The sequence below is a fragment of the Procambarus clarkii genome, chromosome 24 (genome assembly GCF_040958095.1).
Source record: "Procambarus clarkii isolate CNS0578487 chromosome 24, FALCON_Pclarkii_2.0, whole genome shotgun sequence".
Lineage (NCBI taxonomy): Eukaryota > Metazoa > Arthropoda > Malacostraca > Decapoda > Cambaridae > Procambarus > Procambarus clarkii.
Genome location: NC_091173.1, coordinates 30,197,423 through 30,219,901, shown reverse-complemented (window position 1 = coordinate 30,219,901; position 22,479 = coordinate 30,197,423). Strand labels below are relative to the sequence as shown.

Below are 22,479 nucleotides of genomic sequence, written 5' to 3'. Positions count from 1 at the left end.
ATTTGAATTATCCTAGAGCCTGCAGCAGTGTGCCTCTTCAGTGTGATATGCCCACTGTGTGTCACTGTACTCACCTAGTTGTACTCACCTAGTTTTGTTTGCGGGGATTGAGCTCTGGCTCTTTGGTCCCGCCTCTCAACTGTCAATCAACTGGTGTACAGATTCCTGAGCCTATTGGGCTCTATCATATCTACATTTGAAACTGTGTATGTTGTCTGCCTCCACCACAACACTACTTAATGCATTCCATTTGTTAACTACCCTGATACTGAAAAAATTCTTTCTAACGTCTCTGTGGCTCATCTGGGTACTAAGTTTTCACCTGTCCCCCCCCCCTTGTTCGTGTTCCACCCACGCTAAAGAGTTTGTCTTTGTCCACCCTGTCAATTCCCCTGAGAATTTTGTAGGTGGCTATCATGCCTCCCCCTTACTCTTCTGTTTTCCAGGGTTGTGAGGTTCAGCTCCCTTAGCCTTTCCTCGTAACTCATTCCTCTCAGTTCCGGGTCCAGTCTGGTGGCATACCTCTGAATCTTCTCTAACTTTGTCTTGTGTTTAATTAGGTATGAACTCCAGGCAGGAGCTGCATACTCCAGGATTGGTTTTACATAAGTGGTATACAGGGTCCTGAATGATTCCTTACACAAGTTTCTAAAGGCAGTTCTTCTATTGGCCAGTCTAGCATATGCTGCTGATGATATCTTTTTGATGTGGGCCTCTGGGGACAGGTTCGGTGTGATATTGACCCCCAGATCTTTCTCTCTATTTGACTCTTGTAGGATTTCACCTCCCAGATGGTACCTTGTGTTCAGCCGTCTGCTCCCTTCGCCTAATTTCATTACTTTACACTTTCCTGAGTTAAACTTTAGCAGCCATTTTCTAGACCATTCCTTTAGTTTGTCCAGGTCGTCCTGTAATCCCTGTCTATCTTCATCTGTTTTGATTCTTCTCATAATTTTTGCGTCATCAGCAAACATTGAGAGGAATGAGTCTATACCCTCTGGAAGATCGTTTACATATACTAGAAACAGGATGGGTCCGAGAACAGAGCCCTGTGGAACCTCACTGGTGACATCTCGCCACTCTGATGCCTCCCCCCTCACCATTACTCGCTATTTCCTATTACTTAGATACTCCCTTATCCATTGGAGCACCTTACCTTTGACTCCTCCCTGCTGCTCCAACTTTTGTAACAGCCTTTTGTGAGGTACTGTGTCAAAGGCTTTCTGTAATTACCTAAGTGTAATTACCTAAGTGTAGTTACAGGATGAGAGCTAAGCTTGTGGTGTCCCGTCTTCCCAGCACTCTTTGTCATATAACGCTTTGAAACTACTGACAGTCTTGGCCTCCACCACCTTCTCACTTAACTTGTTCCAACCATCTACCACTCTATTTGCGAAGGTGAATTTTCTTATATTTCTTCGGCATCTGTGTTTAGCTAGTTTAAATCTATGACCTCTTGTTCTTGAAGTGCCAGGTCTCAGGAAATCTTCCCTGTCGATTTTATCAATTCCTGTTACTATTTTGTATGTAGTGATCATATCACCTCTTTTTCTTCTATCTTCTAGTTTTGGCATGCTTAATGCTTCTAACCTCTCCTCGTAGCTCTTACCCTTCAGTTCTGGGAGCCACTTAGTAGCATGTCTTTGCACCTTTTCCAGTTTGTTGATGTGCTTCTTAAGATATGGGCACCACACAACAGCTGCATATTCTAGCTTTGGCCTAACAAAAGTCATGAACAACTTCTTTAGTATATCGCCATCCATGTATTTAAATGCAATTCTGAAGTTAGAAAGCATAGCATAGGCTCCTTGCACAATATTCTTTATGTGGTCCTCAGGTGATAGTTTTCTATCTAGAACCACCCCTAGATCTCTTTCTTTATCAGAATTCTTTAAAGATTTCTCACATAATATATAGGTTGTGTGGGGTCTATGTTCTCCTATTCCATATTCCATAACATGACATTTATTAACATTAAATTCCATTTGCCAAGTGGTGCTCCATCTACTTATTTTGTCCAGGTCTTCTTGAAGGGCATGACAATCATCTAAATTTCTTATCCTTCCTATTATCTTAGCATCATCAGCAAACATGTTCATATAATTCTGTATACCAACTGGTAGATCATTTATGTAGACAATAAACATCACTGGTGCAAGAACTGAACCCTGTGGTACTCCACTTGTGACATCTCTCCATTCTGATACATTGCCTCTGATTACTGCCCTCATTTTTCTATCAGTCAGAAAACTTTTCATCCATGATAGAAGCTTACCTGTCACCCCTCCAATATTTTCCAGTTTCCAGAACAACCTCTTATGTGGAACTCTGTCGAAAGCCTTTTTTAGGTCCAGATAGATGCAGTCAACCCAACCATCTCTTTCCTGTAATATCTCTGTGGCTCGATCATAGAGACTGAGTAAATTCGATACACAGGATCTTCCAGATCGAAAACCATACTGTCTGTCTGATATGATATCATTTCTCTCTAGGTGTTCTACCCATTTAGTTTTGATTAGTTTTTCCGATACTTTCACTATTACACTTGTCAATGATACAGGTCTATAATTGAGGGGGTCTTCCCTGCTGCCACTTTTGTAGATTGGAACTATGTTAGCCTGTTTCCACACGTCTGCTACGATTCCTGTACACAGGGATGCCTGAAAGATCAGGTGAAGTGGAATGCTGAGCTCAGATGCACATTCTCTCAGAACCCATGGTGAAACGCCATCTGGGCCAGCTGCTTTGTTCTTACCGAGCTCCTTGAGCATTTTTTCCACTTCGTCTCTAGACACCTCTATGTGCTCTATGTTGTTCTCTGGAATTCTTATTGTATCTGGTTCCCTAAAGATTTCATTTTGTACAAACACACTTTGGAACTTTTCGTTTAGTGTTTCACACATTTCCTTTTCATCTTCCGTGAATCTATTTCCCATTTTCAACCTCTGAATATTATCCTTTACCTGCAATTTTTTGTTTATGAATTTATAGAATAGACCTGGTTCTGTTTTACATTTGTCCGCAATCCCTTTTTCAAAATTTCTTTCTGCCTCTCTCCTCACTGCCGTGTAGTTGTTTCTCGCATCTTTGTATCGCTGGTATGTTTGGGGGTTCGGCCTCTTCCTGTATTGATTCCATTTTTGTGTCTTTTGGTCTCTAGCCCTCTCGCAATTTCTATTGAACCAGTACTGTTTCTTAGTTCTGCATCTCTGTTTTGGTATAAATTTTTTTGTGCCTTTATCATATATTTCACAATTTTTTTTTTTTTTTTTTTTTTTTGATATATACAAGAGTTGTTACATTCTTGTACAGCCACTAGTACGCGTAGCGTTTCGGGCAAGTCCCTGGAATACGATCCCCGCCGCGAAGAATCGTTTTTTCATCCAAGTACACATTTTACTGTTGCGTTAAACAGAGGCTACAGTTAAGGAATTGCGCCCAGTAAATCCTCCCCGGCCAGGATACGAACCCATGACATAGCGCTCGCGGAACGCCAGGCGAGTGTCTTACCACTACACCACGGAGACTGCTAACTTGACATACATCTCATTCACTTCCTTGCCTAGCATCAAGTCTGTCCAATTATACTCACTAAAAAAATTTCTAAGGTCACCATAATGTCTTCTCCTGAAGTCTGGTTTTTCAACTGCTTCAACCTCCTTATTTTCTTCCAGCTTATAACGCATTGTAATTACCTAAGTGTTATTTTTTTACCTAAGTGTAGTTACAGGATGATAGCTACGCTCGTGGTGTCCCATCTACCCAGCACTCTGTCATATAACGCTTTGAAGTTACTGACGGTTTTGACCTTCACCACCACCTCACCTAACTTGTTCCAACCGTCTACCACTCTGTTTACAAAAGTGAATTTTCTTATATTTCTCGGGCAGCTTTGTTTTGCTAGTTTAAATCTATGACCTCTTGTTCTTGAAGTGCCAGGTCTCAGGAAATCTTCCCTGTCGATTTTATCAATTCCTGTTACTATTTTGTATGTAGTGATCATATCACCTCTTTTTCTTCTATCTTCTAGTTTTGGCATGTTTAATGCTTCTAACCTCTCCTCGTAGCTCTTACCCTTCAGTTCTGGGAGCCACTTAGTAGCATGTCTTTGCACCTTTTTCAGTTTGTTGATGTGCTTCTTAAGATATGGGCATCATACAACCGCTGCATATTCCAGCTTTGGTCTAACAAAAGTCATGAACAATTTTTTTAGTATTTCGCTATCCGTGTATTTAAAAGCAATTCTGAAGTTAGAAAGTGTAGCACAGGCTCCTTGAACAATGTTTTTAATGTGGTTCTCAAATGACAGTTTTCTATCTAGAACCACCCCTAAATCCCTTTCTTAGTCAGAATTCTTTAAAGATTTCTCATATAATTTGCAGGTTGTGTGGGGTCTATGTTCTCCTATTCCACATTACATAACATGGCATTTATTCACATTAAATTCCATTTGCCAAGTGGTGTTCCATACACTTATTTTATCCAGGTCTTCTTGAAGGGCATGACAATCTTCTAGGTGTCTTATCTTTCCTATTATCTAAGCATCATCATAAAACATGTTCATATAATTCTGTATTCCAGAATTCTGGTAGATCATTTATGTAGATAATGAACATTACCGGTGCAAGAACTGAACCCTGTGGTACTCCACTTGTGACATTCCTCCAATCCAATACATTACCTCTGATTGCAGCCCTCATTTTTCTATCAGTTAGGAAATTTTTCATCCATGTTAGAAGCTTACCTGTCACCCCTCAAATATGTTTCAGTTTCCAGAACAACCTCTTATGTGGAACTCGGTCAAAAGCCTTTTTTAGGCTATATAGATGCAATCAACCCAACTATCTCTTTCCTGTAAAATTTCTGTGGCTCTATCATAGAAACCGAGTAAATTCGTTACACAGGATCTTCCAGATCGAAAACCATACTGTATGTCTGATATATCGTTTTTCTCCAGGTGTTCTACCCTTTTTAGTTTTAAAGTTTTTTTTTTAGTTTAGTTTTAATTATTTTTTCCAGTATTTTGACTATTACATTAGTCAATGATACAGGTCTATAATAAAGGGCTCTTCCCTGCTGCCACTTTTATAGATTGGGACTATGTTAGCCTTTTTCCACACATCAATTGTTCACATCAATTTCCACAGTTTTAATTATTTTTTCCAGTATTTTGACTATTACATTAGTCAATGATACAGGTCTATAATAAAGGGCTCTTCCCTGCTGCCACTTTTATAGATTGGGACTATGTTAGCCTTTTTCCACACATCAGCTACAACTCCTTTACAGAATATGCAGCTGTTGTGTGGTGCCCATATCTTAAGAAGCACATCAACAAACTGGAAAAGGTGCAAAGACATGCTACTAAGTGGCTCCCAGAACTGAAGGGCAAAAGCTATGAGGAGAGGTTAGAAGCATTAAATATGCCAAAACTAGAAGACAGAAGAAAAAGAGGTGATATGATCACTACGTACAAAATAGTAACAGGAATTGAAAAAATCGACAGGGAAGACTTCCTGAGACCTGGAACTTCAAGAACAAGAGGTCATAGATTTAAACTAGCTAAACACAGATGCCGAAGAAATATAAGAAAATTCACCTTCGCAAATAGAGTGGTAGACGGTTGGAACAAGTTAAGTGAGAAGGTGGTGGAGGCCAAGACCGTCAGTAGTTTCAAAGCGTTATATGACAAAGAGTGCTGGGAAGACGGGACACCACGAGCGTAGCTCTCATCCTGTAACTACACTTAGGTAACACTTAGGTAATTACAGGGATGCCTGAAAAATCAGTTGAAGTGGATTGCTGAGCTCAGATGCACACACTCTCAGAACCCATGGTGAAACTCCATCTGGACCAACTGCTTTGTTCTTACTTAGCTCCTTTAGCATTTTCTCCACTTCATCTCTAGACATCTCTATGTGCTCTATGCTGTTCTCTGGAATTCTTATTGTACTCACCAAATTGTGCTTGCGAGGGTTGAGCTTTCGCTCTTTGGTCCCTCCTCTCAACTGTCAATCAACTGGTGTACAGATTCCTGAGCCTACTGGGCTCTATCATATCTACATTTGAAGCTGTGTATTAAGTCAACCTCCACCACATCACTTCCTAGTGCATTCCATTTATTACCTACTCTGACACTGAAAAAATTCTTTCTAACATCTCTGTGGCTCATCTGGGTACCAAGTTTCCACCTGTGTTCCCTTGTTCGTGTCCCTCCTGTGCTGAAGAGTTTGTCTTTGTCCACCCTGTCAATTCCCCTGAGAATTTTGTAGGTGGTTATCATGTCTTCCCTTACTCTTCTGTTTTCCAGGGATGTGAGGTTCAGCTCCTTTAGCCTTTCCTTGTAGCTCATTCCTCTCAGTTCCGGGACGAGCCTGGTGGCATACCGCTGGATCTTCTCTAACTTTGCCTTGTGTGTAACTAGGTATGGACTCCAGGCTGGAGCTGCATACTCCAGGATTGGTCTTACAAAAGTGGTATACAGGGTCCTGAACGATTCCTTACACAAGTTTCTAAAGGCAATTCTTATGATGGGCAGTCCAGCACATACCGCTGATGATATTCTTTTGATGTGGGACTCTGGGGACAGGTTCGGTGTGATATCAACCCCCAGATCTTTCTCTCTATTTGACTTGCAGGATTTCACCTCCCAAATGATACCTTGTGTTCAGCCTCCTGCTCCCTTCGCCTAATTTTATTACCTTAAACCTTCCTGAGTTGAACTTTAGGAGCCATTCTCTTGATCATTCCTCCAGTTTGTCCAGGTCATCCTGTAGTCTCTGTCTATCTTCATCTGTCTTGATTCTTCTCATAATTTTTGCATTGTGTCTGGTTCCCTGAAGATTTCTCTTTGTACAAACACACTTTGGAACTTTTTGTTTAATGTTTCACACATTTCCTTTTCATTTTCTGTGATTCTATTTCCCATTTTCAACCTCTGAATATTATCCTTTACCTGCAATTTGTTGTTTATGAATTTATAGAATAGACCTGGTTCTTTTTTACATTTGTCCGCAATCCCTTTTTCAAAATTTCTTTCTGTCTCTCTCCTCACTGCCGTGTAGTTGTTTCTCGCATCTTTGTATCGCTGGTATGTTTGGAGATTTGGCTTCTTCCAATATTGATTCCATTTTTGTATCTTCTGGTCTCTGGCCCTCTCGCAATTTCTGTCGAACCAAACCTGTTTCCTAGTTCTGCATCTCTGCCTTGGTATAAATTTTTTTGTGCCTTCATCATATATTTCCCAAACTTGACATATATCTCATTTACTTCATGTCCTAACAGCAAGTCTTTCCAGTCAATTTCCTTAAAGAAATGTCTGAGTTCCCCATAATGACCTCTCCTGAAATCAGGCTTTTCAATTACTTCAACCTCATTTTCTTCCAAATTATAATGCATAGCATACTTTATTCCCAATAAGACATGGTCACTTTTACCTAAGGGAGGGAGGTACTGAATTGAATTTTTTCAGTGTCAGGGTAGTTAACAAATGGAATGCATTAAGTAGTGTTGTGATGGAAGCAGACTCCATACACAGTTTCAAATGTAGATATGATCTAGCCCAATAGGCTCAGGAATCTGTACACCAGTTGATTGACAGTTGAGAGGCGGGACCAAAGAGCCAGAGCTCAACCCCCGCAAACACAACTAGGTGAGTACTGAATGTCAAATATCTTTTCCTCTTTCCTGGTAAATATCTAATCCAGCATGGAGGGAACATCCCCTTCCCTCATCCTCGTAGCTTGTTTAACCCTTAAAGTGCGCATCACTTCATATGAAGTGTAAATCGTTTTACCAGTCAACTGCGCTTCACTTCATATGAAGTGTATGGGTACCGCGCACGATTTGAATGGCCCGCGGTGTAGCTGGGGGTCCCATACGCTGCCCAGGGGCTCTAGTAAACAGCGGCCATTTTGAAAAAAAATCCAGCTCACGCTCCGATGGCATGGGAGGCCTCAGTTTAGCGAGAGTCACCATGGCGAGCGCACGGTCAAACGCCTCACGAGCACGCATCACTCAGTCCCTCACCCCAGAGCAAATAGCCCACGAATTATTCTCTGAAGGTGAAGAAAGTGTGTTTGACGATTCAGACAACGATGAGGATTATACACAGTTGTCGGGAGATAGTAGCAGCAGCAGTGAAAGTGAAAATGACCGCCATGCCATGGCGAGGCCTATACGCTCTCCCATGCCTCCTCGCCCATTTTCTACCCCAATTCTACCACGACCTCACAGTTCCTGTGGATATTTTCTGTTTGAGGGTGACGAGTCAGAGGGAGGTGACTCCTTTTCTGGGTTTAGTGACTCAGATCAAAGTTTTATTGAGCCTGTGGCTGGTACCAGTGGTGTAACTGGGCGAGAAATTGTCGCGTCAGCAGCATCTCGCCCAGCCAAGCGCCACCGCATGGCACCACATGAGGGACCAAGACCCTCGTGTTCACGTGCATCCACCTCACGTGCATCCACCTCACGTGCATCCACCTCACGTGCATCCACCTCACGTGCATCCACCTCACGTGCATCCACCTCACGTGCATCCACCTCAAGTGCATCCACCTCACGTGCATCCACCTCACGTGCATCCACCTCACGTGCACCCACCTCACGTGCACGTAGCCGCCGTGCTTCTCGCAGACGGTATTCAGCTCCTGGTCGCCGGTATGCATCGCTTCCTCGCCGTCCTTCCTCTGCATCTCGCAGGACGCCTGGTATACTTGAGTGGAGTGATGGTGACGATTTTATTCCTAATATTCCTCACTTTGACGATAAAGATGTAGGGATTACAAACCTTTTCCCTAATCAAGGTGAGGACATGGCTGAGATGGAATATTTTACAGCATTCTATGATGAACCACTCATGGAATACATTGTACACCAAACGAACCTGCATGCTGCTTACCTGATTGAGAGGGAAATCACAGAATTTTCACGACTGCAGCGTTGGAAAAATACCACAGTGGCGGAAATGTATGTGTTTTTGGCACTCTGTTTGTTGATGAAGCACTGTCACAAACATGCAATAAATGACTATTGGAGCAAGGACAAGACAATACCAACACCTTTATTCGGGAAATATATGTCACGAGACAGGTTTCAGATACTCCTCAGGTGTCTACATTTTGGAAGTGTTCAGGACCGAACACCTGATGATAGACTGTGGCGAGTGAGGCACTACATGAACGATGTTATTGGAAAATTCAGAGATTTTTACGTACCAGCACAGAAGCTGGTGGTTGATGAATCTCTCATACTTTTCAAGGGACGTGTTCCATTCAAACAGTACATTCCCTCAAAACGAAACCGATTTGGCCTGAAATTTTTTGTTCTTTGTGATTGTGAGACAGGATACGTGTTACACATGATTCTGTACTCGGCTAGTGATGTAGACATTCCCGGTAACGACGAACATGGATTCTCGGGGAGTGTAGTGAAGACCATCATGGCTCCGTGGATGAACAAGGGACACATTTTATACACAGATAATTACTATACAAGTCCCTTGCTAGCTCGGTTCTTGCTAGAAAATAGAACCGGATTGGTTGGTACAGTAAAGCCACAACGAAGGGAAATGCCTGTGTTTGACAACGACATTGCAGTTGGTGAGTGTCAGAGAAGGAAAAGTGATAACATTCTGTCAGTTCGGTGGAAAGACAAAAGAGAGGTGAACTTGTTGACAACAATTCATGATGGAACAATGGTGAACAGTGGGAAAGTGAGCCATAAAACAAACGCACCACTATATAAGCCAGACTGTGTTTTAGACTATAATATCAACATGCGGTTGATTGATAAATCAGACATGATGATTGGCACTGCAGAGTGTGTGCGGAAGACATGTAGGTGGACGAAAAAAGTGTTCTTCCATCTTGTGGACATGAGCATGCTGAACTGTTTCAACATGTACCTTGTGAGAACTGGACGTAAGCCCACTTTCCGTGACTTTGTATTTGATGCTGCAATACAGTTATTAGGAAAGTTTGCAAAAGATGTCCCAGGTATTCAGCGGCCCATCATAAACCCACTGTTGCAGCATGCTGGTACTCCACGCCTCGCTCACACTGAAGGCTTCCTAGCACACAAACTTAAGTATTTGCCACCTGGTGTGAAGCGTGCAATAGCCCAACGTGATTGCTTGGTGTGTAAAACAACGACACGTAGAGACAAGAAACGGAAGCTTGTGCAAACATGGTGTGAAACGTGTGGTATCCCATTATGTGCTGTCGACTGCTTCAATGACTACCACAGTCTAGAAATCTTCTAAGTGTGCTTCAAAGTGTGTATAGCGTGTGCCAGTGTGTAAATATGTAAACATATAAGCAGAACATATAATATAATAGACTGTAATGACATATTATATTGCCGTAATTGAAAACATTTGTGTGCGCCTGTGTATACTCAAATATGCAACAATTATTGATACAAAATATGTTCAAACAGTATGTGAAACACAATTAGTGAAAAAAAATTAGATAAAATGCGCTTAGACATTGTAAATAAATAGCGCGAAAATATATTTGTGGCAACTCTGGCTGTTTGAGGACCGCGCGCAACATCTCCCGGGCGTGTACTGCATGAGCGACCATGCAGATTGCGACGTCATCGCAGAGCTTCTCGGCTCTATTGCAACAAAAGTAAGTACAATAGAATTTTTTTTTTATTTTTCCCGTGATCAGTGAACAGAACTTAACAGATTAGCAAAACAAAAAAATTTTTTTTTTTTTCAAAATGACATGCGCCTGTGTGGATAGCAGGATATTAGACCCCGAGCATGTTAAGGGTTAACATGTTGAAACATGAATGTTTCCAGGATGAGGTTTACGAATCTACAAGTCCAAAAATCCTCCGTTCTAGCTTTATATGCCTCCCAGTACATGGATTTTAAGTTGAAGTCGCCGACTACCAACAGTCGTGATCTATCTTTATCAGCTCTGACTATAATTTCTCTCATTATTGTTAAAAGACCCACTCGTTTATAATCTAGCTCCTCCTTTGTCCATGTGTTGCTTGGCGGTGGACTATATGCATTTATGATCGTTAGTTTATCCTCTTGATTGCATATCTCTAGTGCTATTATGTCAACTTCTCGTGGGTTGGCAATTATTATTTTGTTTACCTATAGGTGTTCTTTCACCAGCACAGTAACGCCACCGCCTTTCCTAATTTTTCTGTCCCATCTCCAGACCGAGTAGCCTCTTCGGAATACGACCTCATTTAAAATATCATCTTCAAGTTTTGTCTCAGTGAGTGCAACAATGTCTGGTGTCTGCAGCTGTATTACATCACTTAACTCCAGTATCTTTGATCTCACTCCATCTATGTTGGTGTATGCAATTTTCAGGAACTTGTTCCCCCTCTCCTTATTCTTCACTCCCCCTCTCTCTAATTCTTTTGTTGATTTGCCTTTATGTATCACTTTACTGGTTTGCTTACCCCTATCACTTTGTAGAAAAAAAGAATTGATTTCGTCTTCATTCCTGCTCTCATTTAAACGTTTTGCCTCCGCGAGGTTCAGTTTCAGCTTCTCTCTGTCTTCTTTTGAAAGATCTCGTCTTAATGACCATACTTTCCCTACCTCATCACTTTGTAATTTTCTAGCATTCCTTAGTACTTCTTCCATCTGTTTGGCACCGTTTAGAGTGATCCTCAAAGGGCGATCTTTCCCTTTTGCATACTTTCCAATCCTCCTGTAGTCGCAGACATTTTTTATGGTAGTAAGACCTTCCACGAGCCCAACAATTTTATCTACTACTTTCTCTTCTTCCACAGCTCTTTCTGACCTGGATGTTATTTCCTTTTCTTTGCAACCAAAAATTACCAGAGCCTTACTGCGATCAACTGTGCTTTCCACTAATTTAGGATTTGATGCCAGTTCCTTTCTGATTTCTAGCCTAATCTTTGTTTTATCCTGGTTGCTGCAGTGTTTGACTTCCTTTACTGCTTCTTCTATTTTTTCCTTCTCCTTGGCCACTTGTGCATAGGTGAATTGCACATCTTTCTTGCACTGTTCTATTCCCTGTGTAACTTCCTACATCTGTACTGACAAAAGCTGTTTTTCCTGTTGAATTTCCTTACCTAACCTATCGTAGTAATTTAAGTTTAAGTTTGCTTTAACCTCTTCTAAAGCTATTTTTAAGAGTTTATTTTCCTCTTCCATGGCTTTGCAATTTGTTTCCAGTTGATTCTTGTCCTTGCATAAGTCTTTCACTAACCCCTCAAGACCTAAAACCTTGCCACTCAAGTGCTCATTACTTTCTTTCAATTTGCTGATTATTTCTTCATGATAGTTCACTATAATATCTAATTTGGCCAATTTGTTGTGTAGACTGCTTATATCAATGTTTTCTTCATTAAAACACCCAAAATCTAGCTCTGTTTTGTTTTTCTTCTTGCTGGTGGCTATCTTGAATGTTTTTGTCTGGACTGAAAACACTAGGGTCACTTTTCTCATCCAATTTTTCACTTCACTTTGCACATTCGTGTTACCTCACCTATTTTTCCAAAGCACAACACTTTTATGTTCCTTGGGACACAACTCACCATCTTAAACCAGTACTACAATACTTAGGAATTGTGATATATCCTGGAGCTCCTCTGTTCCAGGCGGTGACACTAGGGGTGTCACCTTGTAATTACCTAAGTTTAATTACCTAGGTGTAGTTACAGAATGAGAGCTACGCTCATAGTGTCCCGTCTTCCCAACACTCTGAAACTACTGACGGTCTTGACCTCCTCCACCTTCTCACCTAACTTGTTCCCACCGTCTACCACTCTGTTTGTGAAAGTGAATTTTCTTATATTTCTTCGACATCTGTGTTTAGCTAGTATAAATCTATGACCTCTTGTTCTTGAAGTTCCAGGTCTCAGGAAATCTTCCCTATCGATTTTATCAATTCCAGTTACTATTTTGTACGTAGTGATCATATCACCTCTTTTTCTTCTGTCTTCTAGTTTTGGCATATTTAATGCCTCTCACCTCTCCTCATAGCTCTTGCCCTTCAGTTCTGGGAGCCACTTAGAAGCATGTCTTTACACCTTTTCCAGTTTGTTTATGTGCTTCTTAAGATATGGGCACCACACAACCACTGCATATTCTAGCTTTGGCCTAACAAAAGTTGTGAACAATTTCTTTAGTATATCGCCATCCATGTATTTAAAAGCAATTCTGAAGTTAGAAAGTGTGGCATAGGCTCCTCGCACAACGTTCTTTATGTGGTCCTCAGGTGATAGTTTTCTATCTAGAACCACCCCTAGATCTCTCTCTTTATCAGAATTCTTTAAAGATTTGTCACATAATATATAGGTTACGTGGGGTCTATGGTCTCCTATTCCACATTCCATAACATGGCATTTATTAACATTAAATTCCATTTGCCAAGTGGTGCTCCATACTGTAACCCCGCGATTATCCGGGATTCAAACATCCGGAAAACGCCCTTATACGGCCAAAATCGTGATCTGATAAAGTTATCACAATATCCGGCCAAAATGGCCACAGGAACCAGATAAAAGCTGGTTTGGCCGGATGAAAATACGGCCATACCGTATTAATCCCGTCTGTGGCTCTAGACGCATGGTGGAGGAGGGGGGTGGGGTGGGTGGGTGGTGTTGGGAGGGTGGGAGGGGTGCGTCAGGAGGGACCACCTGGGTACAGGAATTACCAATAATTTTAGAACAATTAATCATAGCCAAAAACAAATGAAATAACTACTAGTAATTATGTAATAACAAATAAATAAGTTTCCTAAAAGCATTGTGCACAGGCTGAAGTTTCCTTCAAAAATATTGTGAATTTTTTTCCTCCTGGCGGCCTACGTAACGCGCTATCCCAAGTGGACCCGTCCAACACTGGTCAACCCATGTGCGTCCGTCCCTCGTGTTATACCCAGTGCTGCGCCATTAGTGAAATATTTTTTTAAATAACTTTTTTATTTTCATAGTAACTTTGAACATTTTTGGCCAAGACTATGTCTGGTAGCAGCATCAATCGTTCTGGAGGTGTTAAGAGGAAGAAAGTTGTCCTAACAATAAAAGACAAGTCACAGTTATACACCTCAACCAGTGCGGCCTCACAGTGTTGCGCCATTAGTGAAATATTTTTTTAAATAACTTTCTTAATTTTCATAGTGATTTTGAACAATTTTGGCCAAGAATATGTCTGGTAGCAGCATCAATCGTTCTGGAAGTGTTAAGAGGAAGAAGATTGTCCTAGCAATTAAAGACAAGTTACGTGTTGTTCAACCAGTGAGGCGTCACAGGCAGCCACGCGCCTTCAACAAGTGAGGCGCTACAGGCAAGCCAAGCTCCTTAAACAAGTGAGGCATTACAGGCAAGCCAAGCGCTTTCAACAAGTGACGCGCCACAGGCAAGCCAAGCGCTTTCAACAAGTGAGGCGCAAGCAAGTGCCTTTAACAAGTGAGGTGCAAGCAAGCGCTTCAACAAGTGAGGTGCAAGCAAGCGCCTTCAACAAGTGAGTCCTCACAGGCAACCCAAATGCCCTCAACCAGTGAGGCTTCAGCAGCTGGCAGTCAAAACTAACTTAGCTTAATGAACTGTACAGTAATTTTAAGTGTTAATTTTAGTGTTGTGTTAGTATAGGTTACGTAAATTGTTAAGAATTTTTAACTTCAAGATGTGTGGCATCAATCAAGAAGACGAACACCAACAAGGTAAGTTGAGGTTTCTAGTTGAATATTTAATAAATGTATGTGGCAAGGCAATTCAAATTATGTTGTTTGTAGTATAAAAATAGTTGGAAATGGTCACTTTTGGACTCGTAGGTGAAAAAGTACCATTATCCGAAAAATGTGATAATCCGGCTGGGGGTCCTTCCCATATAGTCCGGATGATCGAGTGGAGACAGTATACTTATTTTGTCCAGGTCTTCTTGAAGGGCATGACAACCATCTAAGTTTCTTACCCTTCCTATTATCTTAGCATCATCAGCAAACATGTTCATATAATTCTGTATACCAACTGGTAGATCATTTATGTAGATAATAAACATCACTGGTGCAAGAACTGAACCCTGTGGTACCCAACTTGTGACATTTCTCCAGTCCGATACATTGTCTCTGATTACTGCCCTCATTTTTCTATCAGTCAGGAAATTTTTCATCCATGTTAGAAGCTTACCTGTCACCCCTCCAATATTTTCCAGTTTCCAGAACAACCTCTTATGTGGAACTCTGTCGAAAGCCTTTTTTTAGGTCCAAATAGATGCAGTCAACCCAACCATCTCTTTCCTGTAAAATCTCTGTAGCTCGATCATAGAAACTGAGTAAATTCGATACACAGGATCTTCCAGATCGAAAACCATACTGTCTGTCTGATATTATATCATTTCTCTCCAGGTGTTCTACCCATTTAGTTTTGATTAGTTTTTCCAATACTTTCACTATTACACTAGTCAATGATACAGATCTATAATTGAGGGGGGTCTTCCCTGCTGCCATTTTTGTAGATTGGAACTATGTTAGCCTGTTTCCACACATCTGCTACGACTCCTGTACACAGGGATGCCTGAAAGATCAGGTGAAGTGGAATGCTGAGCTCAGATGCACATTCTCTCAGAACCCATGGTGAAACTCCATCTGGGCCAACTGCTTTATTCTTACTTAGCTCCTTTAGCATATTTTCCACTTTATCTCTAGACACCTCTATACGCTCTATGTTGTTCTGTGGAATTCTTATTGTGTCTAGTTCTCTGAAGATCTCATTTTGTACAAACACACTTTGGAACTTTTCGTTTAATGTTTCACACATTTCCTTTTCATTTTCCGTGTATCTGTCCCCCATTTTAAATCTATGAATATTATCCTTTACCTGCAGCTTACTTTTAATGAATTTATAGAAAAAGCCTGTATCTGATTTATATTTGTCTGCTATACCGTTCTCAAAGTTCCTCTCTGCCTCTTTCCTTACTGACGTGTAGTTGTTTCTTGCATCTTTGTATCGCTGGAATGTTTGGGGGTTTGGCCTCTTTCCATAATGATTCCATGCTTTTGGCTTTTGATCTCTGGCCCACTCGCAATTTATGTTGAACCAACCCTGTTTCCCAGGTCTGTATGTCTGTTTTGGTATTAATGTTTGTGTGCCTTCATCATATATTGTGCAAAATTTGGCATACATCTCATTTACTTCCTTGCCTAGCAACAAGTCTGTCCAATTATACACAAGAAAAAAAATTCCAAGTTCCCCATAGCGTGCTCTCTTGAAATTGAGTTTAACATCTGTTTTACTGTCCCCATTCTCTACTGTATTAGATTATATCACATAGCGTATTTAATGTCCAAGAAGACGTGATCACTCTTTCCCAAGGGAGGAAGGTACTAGATGTCAAATACCTCCTCTTCTTTCCTGGTGAATACTAGATCCAGTACTGACGGAACATACCCTTCCCTCATTCTTGTGGCCTGCTTGACGTGTTGATACATGAATGTCTCCAAGATGAGGTTTACAAATCTGCCTGTCCAAATGTCCTCTGTTCTTGCCTCGCAGGCCTCCCAGTCTATTGCCTTAAAGTTAAAGTCCCCCAGTACCAACTTATTTCTCTTAAGATTTATCTTTGTCAACTTTTACCATAATCTCTCTCATGACCATTATGAGACTCTCTCATTTGTCATCCAGTTCTTTCTTTGACCATGTGTTGCTTGCTGGTGGGCTGTAGGCATTTAAAATTATCAGCTTATCATCTTGATTACAGAGCTGCAATGCCATTACATCAATATCTCTAGGGTTTTCAAACATTAATTTTCTTACCATCAGGTGTTCTTTCACCAGCACAGCCACTCCTTCCCCCTTCTTAGTTTTCCTGTCATGTCTCCAAACTGAGTAGCCTCTTGGGAACACGACCTCATTTAAAATATTTCCTTCAAGTTTAGTTTCTGTTAATGCAACAATATCTGGGACTTTTGAGCTGAATTATATCCTTCAACTCCAATATTTTTTATCTCACTCCATCTATATTGGTATATACTATTTTCAGGAATATGTTCCTCTTCCCTTTGTTCTTTACACCCCCTTTCTTTAATGATTTTGTTGCTTTGTCTTTATGTACCATTTCACAAGCTTTCCAGTCCCTGACACTTTGTAAAAAAAAAAGAATTCCTCTCTTCTTCATTTCTATCCCCCATTTAGATGTTTCGCTTCAGTGAGGTTCATTTTCAGCTTTTCTCTGTCCTCTTTTCAGAGGTCTTGTCTTATTGACCAAAGTTTGCCATCCTCATCACATTGCAGTTTTCTGGTATTCCGAAGCACTTCTGTCATATATTTCACTCCATTAAACATCACCCCTTATGGGGCGGTTCTTGTCTTTCTCATATTTTCCTATCCTCCTAAAATCACTGACATGCTTCTTTGAATTTAGGCCTTCTCCTATTCCTACTATTTTTCTATGAATTTCATCTCTTCTGCTGCTCAGTCCACTCTAGATGGAATTTCCTTCTCTACACATCCAAAAACTATTATGGACTTACTTTTATCTACAGTGTTTTGTACCAGTTTACTGTTGGTTACCAGTTCTTTCCTAACTGCTGTGTATGTTCTTGTGTATGTGTGTTTGTGTGTGTGGAATTAAAGTACTTATAGGTGGGCTTTGTTTTGTGTGACGTGTGTAGGTAAGATGGTGCCCGAGGCCTGGAGTGTAATATGATACTGCCAGGCCTGGCCTGTGGTCACAACGGTTGGTAGGAAAGGCTGTGCTGGCAGTCAATGTCTCACTGGCTGCTGTAAGCCTCACAGGATCGATGTAGGCCTTACAAGATCGTCTCGCCAGCCAGCCAGCCATCTCTCTCTCTCTTCTTACTCTTTCTGTTTCTTTCTTTCATCTTCTATCTCTTCTCTCTATTTCTCTCTTATTCTTATTCTCTCTTTCTCTCTCTAAATGCAATAAAGAAAATTAAATTATACCTAACAAATCCAATAAATAATAATTAGAATTAATGTTTCAATAACCTTTGCTTTAACCCTCAAACCGCTAAGGGCCCAAATGGAATTAACACCCACAGGCGCAACAAAAAATAAATCCAAAAAATTCTTTTGTCTTATAGAAGTGTTAATTTTTCTTCCCTGATCACGGAAATAATAACAAAAAAATCATAGGTGGCATATGGGTCAACAAAATTGCTCTCAAGTTGACTATTTCCTTAACGGCATGAACTCCTGTATGCTAATCCCCACAATCACCAAACCTACCCGAGTCACTCAAACATCAGCCACTACCTTGGACCACATATGGACAAACATAACAGCTCCCCTTGTATCTGGTATAATCTACGACAGAACAACTGACCACTATCCTACCTTTCTCATAGCGAACATGGACATAACACCACCAAAAAGCAAGAAACTTTCATTTAGGCTACACAGTGAATCAGCTTTAGACAATCTTACAGAGGCACTTCACAATATTAACTGGGATTCTGAATTCAATAATACCCATGATATAAATTCATTAGCTAACCTCTTCCTCTCCAAAACTCTAAGCCTCTACAACCTTCATTGTCCCCTTCTTACCAAGCAAGTAACTGACAAAAGATTAAACAATCCATGGCTCACAAGTGGCATTCTCAACTCAATCAACAAGAAACATGAATATGAAAAGAAAGTTAGGATTGGCCTAGTTTCAAAGGAAGTAGCTAAAAGGTACTCATCAATGCTTACCAGTATCATAAGAAAGGCAAAACTTGCATATTATGTGAATAGATTCAATGAAGCAAAAGGCAACATGAAAAACACTTGGAAAACTATCTCTAGTATCCTAGGAACTAAACAACACTCACATAACCAAATAAAACTCTACAAGGATGGGGATATACCGTCAACTGATTTAGAAATGGCAAATGAATTTAATAGTTTCTTTTCATTGGTTGGTGCTAATCTTGCCAGTAAAATCCCACAGACTCAGACACATATTAACACATATCTCTCAGGCAGCTATCCAAACTCTCTTCTCCTTTCACCAATCAGCCCGGCAGATGTTGTGTCCATCATACACTCTCTAAAAACCAAGGCAGGGAACACCAGTGAAATTCCGTCCATTGTGTACAAGAGAGCCTCCCATGCCCTTGCCCCACCCATAGCACTACTGTTCAACAAATCTATAGAGTGTCACACCTTCCCTGATATCCTCAAAAAAGCAAGAGTAACGCCAGTCCATAAAGGAGGCAATCCGGCGGACATAAACAATTATAGACCAATATCAAATCTACCCATTCTATCAAAAATATTTGAAAAAATTATTTACAAACAGCTCTATTCCTACCTCGTAAAATTCGACATACTCAGCCCCTGCCAGTTTGGCTTCCGGTCCCAAAAGAGCACCAACGATGCAATCATTAGTCTCCTTGACATTATCTACTCAGCCCTTGACAAAAATGAGTTTCCGATTGGACTCTTCATTGACCTAAGAAAAGCCTTTGATACTGTTAATCACAACTACCTCTTACTTAAACTCCAGCATTATGGAATCCGAGGCCTTGCCCTTGACTACATCCGATCCTATCTTAGTGACAGACACCAATATGTAACCATCAATGATACAACTTCTTCCACTCTACCAATTACCGTTGGAGTGCCACAGGGCAGCATCTTAGGACCTCTTCTATTTCTTATATATATAAACGATCTGCCTAATGTCTCTAATACTCTCAAACCTATACTGTTTGCTGACGATACTACTCTTATCTATTCAAACCTCAACCCACATACACTAAATAATGTTGTGAATAATGAATTAAAAAAAGTCCACTTATGGATGTCAACGAACAAACTAACATTAAACATCGAAAAGACTTACTACATCTTATTTGGAAGCAAATCATCAAATGCAATTCAGCTACAGATAGACAACATCAACATCAGTAATAAAAATGATGGCAAATTTCTTGGCCTATTCCTAGACAAGAGACTCAACTTCAGCACCCACATTCAACACATAACTAAGAAAGTCTCTAAGACAGTTGGTATACTCTCCAAAATCAGATATTATGTTCCTAACTCTGCTCTCCTCTCACTATATTATGCACTAATCTACCCCTATCTTAATTATGGTATCTGTGCATGGGGGTCTACCACTGCAAACCACCTTAAGCCCATCATCACACAGCAAAAATCTGCTATCAGAATAATAACTAACTCTGCTTTCAGACAACACTCAGCTCCATTGTTTAAATCCCTAAACTTGTTAAATATTAACTCCCTCCACACATTCTCTTGTGTCAACTACATTTACAAAACCCTGTTCTCAAATGCAAACCATGCTCTGAAACTCTCCCTGGACAGATGTAATAGGACCCATTATCACCACACCAGAAATAAATATCTCTTTGATATCCCCAGGGTCAAACTTAATCTGTGTAAACACTCTATGCAAATTAAGGGACCTAGTCTATGGAACTCACTCCCTAGCGAATTGAAAAACTGTAAAACTTTTGCCTTATTTAAAAGCAAAACCAAAAAGTACCTAACTTCATCTTCTTAGTTTCCTACACTGAGCTTTAAATTTGCTCTGTACCTAGTGTTACCCAATCTCCTAATTTTTATGTAATATCAAACAACCTTATCATTGTGTTCATTGCTGTCTTCTTCTATGTGCTAGCCATATGCTGTATTGTGACTACCAATTTTTGTCAACTACCATTCAAGCTGTCATTGCAACCAATCTTATATTGTTTCTGCTGTATTGTGCCTACCAATTTTTTGTCAACTACCATTCAAGCTGTCATTGCAATCAATCTCAGCTACCTATGTGCTTTAATATACTGTACCTACAATTTTCTCTCATCTTTTTTTCATTTCATGTAATCTGTTATCATTTTTTTGTCTATAATTTTTGCAAGTATTTACCTCCTTAAAATTTTCTTAGATTAAGGACCTGCCCGAAACGCTGCGCGTGCTAGTGGCTTTACAAGACTGTAATTACCATATTTGTATCCTCACATTCCTTATGTACATTCTTGTATATGCATAAATAAATAAATAAATAAATAAATATTGTAGCCGTAATAGGGTAGGGAAGTCTGGCAAAATAGAGGCGTTGGCAGAGCCTTCGCCAGACGAGGTCTACTCCGCCCGAGCTGTCAGACGGCAGTTGCCACAAATATATTATTACCTAATTATTTCAATGTCTCTGATTTTTTCATAGTTTTTTTTGTAGTAATATTATACAAAAGAGTGAATTGTGATATATTTATATAATAAAATGTGTGAACCATTACTTTATTCAAAATTATGGTGTGCATATTAGTGATTCAATTATTATGTTCATAAAACAATAAACAAATAGTTTTGCTGTTATTACACTACATACACAGGTCGCCCGTGCATGAATCGCCCCAGACACGGTCGTGCGGGCCCTTCAAGTACCAGGTGTTGCCACAAATATATTTTCAATTATTTGTTCTATATATTTCCAATGCGGTTTTATTTGTTTTTTTGTTTTATCGTATATCATGCATATTTGTGTCCTTTACAATATGTATACAGTAGAACGTTCATAATGTTCCATGGACCTGTGATACATGTGTCAGTCATGTGTCCACAATAAATGTTTAGTCGCAATATTACTTGTTAAAAATTCACTAAAATTACAATATGTACAGTTTCACACACTGTTTACACAGTAACACACTGTATTACACACGCAGTACTTCGGAAGTGAGTAATAATCAACGAAGTAGTCCATGGTGCACAGCGCGATTTCGCTCTCGTTGCACTAAGTACAGATAAACTTTTGCTTCCTGTTTCTTCATTCTGTGTGCTTGCAAATAAGGCACTTACATACACCCTTGGCTTTAGTACTTGTAGGTTGCATGTAGCCAAGCTTGTAAAGCATAAGGTAATATTGAAAAGATTATAGGAAAAGATCAATTTGTAAGGTAGTCTTGATAAGATCGCTTTGTATGGTCCTACACAGGAAGAGATTCATTTTACCTCAAGAGTGTCCGTCAGTCAGAAAGAGATTCAGCTGGCCTCAAAGAGTGTCCGTCAGTCAGGAAGAGATTCAGGTATTCTTGAAAATATCTATGGAAAACACCACCATGGAAGCCACTAACACTGTTCATCTATGCTACTTCTATCAGATGCATCATCACTGAACGCAGAAAGCGAATTCATCTATGTATCATCAAAATAAATTGGAGATAGCATAGGATTGCAAGGGTGACGCTCAGAGCTACAACTGGATACACTCGCTGTATCGTCCTCATAGGTGCTGTATCACGTGCATCCGACCTTTGTGTTAGGTCCTTATTATGCCTAACTTCACCAATATTATGACCCTTATGTTCTTCAAACAATAAGGTTTGAATTTCACCAATAGAGCATTATCTTTCAACACCGTGTTTGACACGTGTTTGGGAGCCAGAGGCGCGTGCGCCATCCATGGTTGCTCATTCAGTACTAACCCAGCCAGCAGCCCTAGGGCATTCTGGGAATTTTTTCCAAGATGGCTGCCTCTCACTGGAGGTCCTAAGAGTCCAT

At 40.4% G+C, this 22,479-nt stretch overlaps 1 long non-coding RNA gene across 1 annotated transcript in view; it reads right to left on the bottom strand.

The window, feature by feature from the left end:
* Window positions 1-22,479, bottom strand: part of LOC138368227 (uncharacterized) — a 147,069-nt gene that overhangs the window by 18,359 nt on the left and 106,231 nt on the right. The gene's annotated exons all lie outside the window — the stretch shown is intronic.